This window comes from Rhinopithecus bieti, unplaced genomic scaffold, assembly GCF_001698545.2.
Source record: "Rhinopithecus bieti isolate Rb0 unplaced genomic scaffold, ASM169854v2 scaffold_19143, whole genome shotgun sequence".
NCBI classification, from domain to species: domain Eukaryota; kingdom Metazoa; phylum Chordata; class Mammalia; order Primates; family Cercopithecidae; genus Rhinopithecus; species Rhinopithecus bieti.
The window spans coordinates 365,689-372,460 of record NW_016809420.1 but is presented as its reverse complement, the minus strand read 5'-3'; positions in this window follow the sequence as shown (position 1 = coordinate 372,460).

Sequence of the window (6,772 nt, the reverse complement as noted above, 5' to 3'; positions counted from 1 at the left end):
TTTTTGTTTGTCTTTGCAATTGCTTTTGGTATCTTCATCATTAAATCTTTGCTTGTGCCTGTGTCCTGAATGGCACTGCCTAGGTAGTCTTTCAGGGTTTTTAAAGTTTTGAGTTTTACATTTAAGTCTTTAATCCACCTTGAGTTAATTTTTGTATATGGTATAAGGAAGAGGTCCTGTTTCAATTTTCTGCAAATGGCTAGCCAGTTATCCCAGCACCATTTATTGAATAGGGAACTATTTTGCTTGTTTTTGTCAGGTTTGTCAAAGGTCAGATAGTTGTACATGTGTGGACTTATGTCTGGGTTCTCTATTCTGTGCCATTGGTCTATGTGATGACTACAATTTCTGGCACCTATGCTAAGGGCTTTTTTTTTTTTTTTTTTTTAAACATCATCTCATTTAATCTTCACAGAATTTACTTTATTCTGTTAATTTTTGTCATTATCTCAATTTATAAAGAAGAATAATAGTACCTTAGTGAGGTTAAGGGGCATACCCTGAATTTGTGTTCAGATATGCTTTACTCTAAACCAGACTACCTGATCATTGAGTCATGCTTACGGACATTAATATAATTCAGATAAAAATTGGCTGTTGACTGAAATCATACAGACATCTTTTCATTTTCTGTTCCTCTGTGTGTACAAATACAGCACAAATCCAAGTGGCAGGACCACTGAAAGTTTCAAAATGAAAGCAAGAAAGTGTTATCCCAAGCTATAACATGAATGCCAACTCTGTTTGAACACAATGCTGTGAGATGAAAAGAAAATCATGCTTCATATTATTGATTCACCTTTAATATATTTATAGAATATATAGAAATTTGGTAGATGATATTTACATATTAAGGATTTATGAAATGAGAAATGAAATGTTGCTATGGTTTCTACAGTCCAAATCTTGAGAGAATTAGTCATAAGCAATACATCTAATAACTGCTTCTGCTAAGAAAAAATTGAAGTTGCCATAAACCCAGATCATGGTAGAAAAAAATAAAATTATCCTTAAACTGAATGGAAGGGTAGAATATTTCTAGAGGGAGAAATGGTTTCCAAAGGAGCCAGAAAATGGCAATTTAGTGAGTTGTTCCCTTCATCTATTCTGCATCCAATTTTTAAATGTTCTTTATCTGGCTTTAGTCCTACACTGGTCATATACTCTGCAACTAAATCTTTTAGTCATTTTTGGGTCAGTTTCAGTGTTCTTTTCTTTATATTAAGTTATTTTCTTAAAATAACTTAAAACTACCTTCTGGGAAAACTCTTCTCCCTTTTCAGCTGTCAAAATGATTTAAAGTGTGACCTCTCAATCAATGGGCAGTGGCCACTTTGTCTATAGATGATATTTTTTCCTTACTCTCTTTGGTCTTTTGTTCCCTAAATGTGCCATCTAAAGTAGTGCCTTTGAGTTGCTCAAATTGGTCCATTTCTTGAATTGTCTTCCCCTTTCAATGTTTCATTTAATGTTTCTCTAATGGTTAGTTACTGTCAGTAGCCTTGCAAAAAGGTATGCCTATGAGTTTATGTCCTCACTAATGCACATAATCTTGAATATTTAATAATACAATTCTTTGAAAGGATGCAGTTTTATCTAATTGCAGGCTCATTTTCTTGTCCTTCTTGTGGAATATGCTTTGTGAAATTTCCATTGGTATTTTTAATCTTAATTTAGACTTCATAATATTAAAAAAAACTTTACAAGAGACATATTTTCTGAATGTCAGGCATAATTTTACTATCAATAAATAGTGAGTATGGACAACAAGGGAAAGAAAATATAAAATAGCATTTATTTAGTAATATTTTGCCATTTTCTTACTCTACTAGATATTACCTCATTTAATGTTTACCACGACTTTATGTTATTTGAAAAACGTTCAGTTACAGTCAATGAATAGGTGTATTTTTGTTTACTAATTATTGCTTCATTGTAAAGCTATAAGCCAAGCATTTGCAAATGTATACATATTAAAGTATAAGAAACATTTATTATAAAACCAAATATGAAAAAATATAAACCATTATTTGCCAAAAATACTGTTCAAAATAAATAAACTTTGTTTCCTCCTGCCATTTTTTTTATTGCAATTTATCACTTGTTGAGCACTCCACACAACCTCACTGGTGCCAGATAGATGATAGGCTCTGAATAGCTTGTCATTTTTTTCATTCACTAGATTTAGGGTAGCTCTTCAACCAAGGCTTGACTGGAAAACATATCTGTCCCCACTACTGTTTTTGTTTAGGCCCTCCTCACATCGTCCCCGGACAATTTTTCAGTTTTGCAAAGATCTCCATTTCTCATTCTTCTTTCGCTTAGCTTTATTTTCTCTTTACCTCTGTTCAGGTATTTTTTTTCAAGTGTAATTCAGAATATAAATGCAGCATATTTTAAAATCTAGTTTTAGTGTATCTTTCCAAGTATACTATGAGATACTTCACACAAAGCCCTATACTTTTCCCACTGTTCCCGCGATGCAGAAAACATTCTTGTTTAAAGGATGCTCGACTTCTGGGAGGGCAGCATGAGGAGATCAACACACCCTCCATATGCTCACCAAGAACATCTGAAAATGAGATTAAGAAAAACAATTTCATACATAAGTTCATCAAAAGGAATAAAATATTTGAGATTTTTCATGAGAAGTTCAAGACCTGTTTTCTGAAAACAACAAAACATTACTGAAAAAAGGTTTTAAGAGATTTGAAATAAATAGGCATTCTATGTTTATGTGCTACAAAGCTCAACATTGTTAAAAAAGTATTTCTTTATAGTTTTATCAACGGGTTTAACACAATCCCTGTTAAAATCTCAGCTGATAGTTTTGCAAATGTTGATTAGCTTGTCTTAACATTTAAATGAGAATGAAAAGGGATCACGATAGCCAAAACAATTTTGAAAAAGAACCATGACAAAGGTTACCATACATTTACAATCATCGTAACACTGCGATACTGGTGCGAGAAAAGATCCATAGATAAATAGAATGAAATTGAAAATTCAGAAATAAAACCTTAGCATCTACGTTTCATTGACTTTTAATAAAGCCACTAAGGCAGTTGAATGGGGAGAAAAGGTAGTCTTTTCAACAAATGGTTCTGAGAAAATTAGATAATCCCATTAAAATTCCTAATTTAGATACTTTACTCGTATCATAAGACAAAAATTAACTTAAAATGGATCATACACTAAAATGGAAAGGCTGAAATATAAAATTTTGAAGAATATGTAGGAGAAAATTTTGTGAAAGTAATTTAGACCACAGATTTTTAGACATAACACCAGTAATGGTACATAAAATTAAAAAATATATATATAGATTGGATTTCGTTAAAATTAACTTTTCGTCTGCACATACATGACTTAAAGAACTTAAAGAATACAATAAAATAAAATAAAATAACTTTTTGGCCAGGTGCAGTGGCTCATGCCTGTAATTCCAGTAGTTTGGGAGGCCAAGGCAGGTGGAACACCTGAGGTGAGGAGTTTGAGACTAGCCTGAACAGTATGGTGAAACCTGTCTCTACTAAATGCAAAAAATTAGCCGGGCATGGTGGCAGGCGCCTGTAGTCCCAATTACTTGGGAGGCTGAGGTAGGAGAATCACTTGAACTTGGGAGGCAAAGGTTACAGTGAGCCATGACTGCATCATTGTACTCCAGCTTGGGCAACAGGAGCAAAAACTCCATCTTAAATAAATAAATCAGTAAATCAACAACAATTGGGCTTCAAAAGACATCTTTAAGGAAAGAAAAAGATAAGACATTGACTGGGAGGAAATATTTGTGAAACACAATATCCATTTAAAGACTTATAACCAGAACATATAAAGAATTCTTATAAATTAAAAAGGAGACAACATAATTTAAAAATCGGCAAATCAATACAATGGGCATTTCACCAAAGAAGATATATGAATGGTTAATAAGCACATATTGTGAAGAAAATATATTCTCGCATAGTGAAGAGAAGAAAGGTAGATTTTTGAAACCTTGGATTCAAACATGAAAGACTCTCATTTTTTAAATGGACAGATTTGTGACTAGAAAGACATCTCTCAGGAATAAAATGAAATTTGACTTTTCCAGAACATAGTTTAGTACAACGATAGATGTAATGAACAGATTTTATATTTATTTCCATTTGCTGGGAAATTTCCTGATTAACTTATTATAATGGTCTCAAGGCGCTGAGAGATCAGGCTTGCACCTCATCACTCCTGTCCTTTCTTTCTTTATACTCCAGACACAAAACAAAATATTTGCAGCCTCAGCACCTTTACACAACCTGTCTGCACGGTTTGCTCTTAGGTATCTTCCACAACTCTACTGTCACATCTTCAAATGATCTTTCCTGATGCCTTCTCTAAAAGGCATCCATTTCCTGACTCAATGACGATATTGTTTTTATCGCCCTATCCTGGTTTGTTGTATTCATTGCATTTTCAATTATAAAATATTCAGAATGAAAGAAAAGTTGTCATACTTGCTAACAGCTTCATCTTGGCACCCAAAGTGACTGTGATTGAGAAAGTTGGTTTAGAAATTTCAGGGGGAAAGGCTGGAATTAGCCTCCCTCTCCCAGTAGCAACATGCATTAGAAAGTCTGCCACAGGAAAACTGCACTGCCGAAGGGCTGGCCTCAATATCAAAGTCTTTCAAGGGCCTTATCATCACTCCATAAAAGTCTCAGAATGTAGCAGCCCTGTGTCTGGAACCCATGTAATCCACTTTTCTACTTTTTAATTTTATTTCTTTTTTTCAGTTTCATTTCTTTTTCCGCAATTTGCAAGATATGAAAACGAGAAAAGCCACCTCAAGAAAAATGAGACGCAAAGTTTGCTGCATTGACCAGGGTTAAATTGTGACTGTAATATACTCAGTGATTAAAAAAAAAAAAAAAAAAAAAAAAAAGTATGTTCCGCTATGAGCTTTGAATATGCCTACGTTCAAAATATCTGAAAATATCCACTTAGTGATCTCCTTTCTAAGTGTTACAAGTTGAAATTTAAAAAGGTGATTGAAAAACGTTTGCACACTTAAGTATGGTAAAACAGTTTTTTATTAGATCTTACATGAATGAACCGGGCAATTACTTTCTCCATTCAAGTCACCTACTTTTAGAAATGCACTGGTTTTCTCTGATATGAAGAATAAATGTGACTTTTGAAACAACTCCACTGCTCCATTTTATTAAATAGAATGGGTGGTGATTGTGGCAGTAAGTCTTTTTAGAGATTCACTCCTGCATTGCAAGCTTCTGCAAACATTGTAAATGTGAGTTAACATTCTGGAGACCAGTCTTTCACAGATAGTGACTATGCAGGGTTAAACAGCATGAATCTGCTAGAAGTATAGCCATATTTCTATCAAGCAAGAGAAAGAATCATTATTTTCCTGGCCAAGTGAATACCTAGAAAAGAAGACCTGGTGTGCATATTCAATCTTTGATGAATATATTCTTCTTAACTAATCATTTAACACATCTCTATCTAAACACGAATCATTCTCATTAAAAACTAAGGAACCATGCTTAGTCCTCTAATTCTGTTTGAATAGAAAATTAAATTGTTTTATGTGTGTGTGTGTGTGTGTGTGTGTGTGTGTGTGTTTTGAGACGGAGTCTTGCTCTGTCACCCAGGCTGGAGTGCAGTGGCGCGATCTCCGCTCACTGCAAGCTCCACCTCCGGGGTTCACGCCATTCTCCTGCCTCAGCCTCCAGAGTAGCTGGGACTAGAGGCGCCCGACACCACGCCCAGCTAATTTTTTTATGTATTTTTAGTAGAGACGGGGTTTCACCGTGTTAGCCAGGATGGTCTCGATCTTCTGACCTCGTGATCCGCCCGCCTCGGCCTCCCAAAATGCTGGGACCACAGGCGTGAGCCACCGCACCCAGCCTGTTTTACGTCTTAATTCTCCATTTGTCATTAACAGCTCAGAACCAAAGGGAGAAATAATAATGCTATGAAAATGTGTAGCTGTTGCAGCATTTATAATATCCAGCAGGACTAGTTAAGATATGAGGGGAAAATTGTTAATTATTAAAAATAATATTCCATATAAATACCAATATTCCATATAAATACCAATATTCCATATAAATACCATGAGTACCTACTGTATACCAGCATTGGAAGTATCCACTGAGATGAAGAAGAATTCCTGTGTTCCAGTGCCCCAGAATCTAATGGAGAGAAAAGCAATCACAAATAAATGTGACAAGTGTGACAGTGCTGAGCAAGCAGATGTGTTTTGTATTCAGCACTCCTGCTCCTGGAGGCTTTTAACAATGTTTTACTTGGTGATGCTTAGGGTTGAACATGAAAAGAAATGAAATAATCATGATGATTTATGTTTCATAATGTGATTTAAAAGCCATTGTAAGAATGATATTTTCCATCCTCAGAGCAACCATGAAGAATATTAGTATTGTCTTATTCATAGATGTAAAAACTAAAGCTCAGAGAGGCTTGAGTGACTTACCCAAAGAACCATAGCTGACGATGATTGTAATGAACTCAGTCTTTATCTGAGATCAGAAATACTACAACTATATATAAAATAGTGCTTATAACTTCCACATATTATTTTCACTTGTGTGTTAAATACAAATGTGAATAAATTAGATGAGTTGTGAAGATAATCTAATTAGTATATTAGCTATAACTTTAAGAACAAAATGCTTTTTGTAGCTTCTGAGATATGTTCATAATATGGTTACATTGTACAGTTGGAATTTGTCATTCATTTGTTCCTCCAAATATTTAT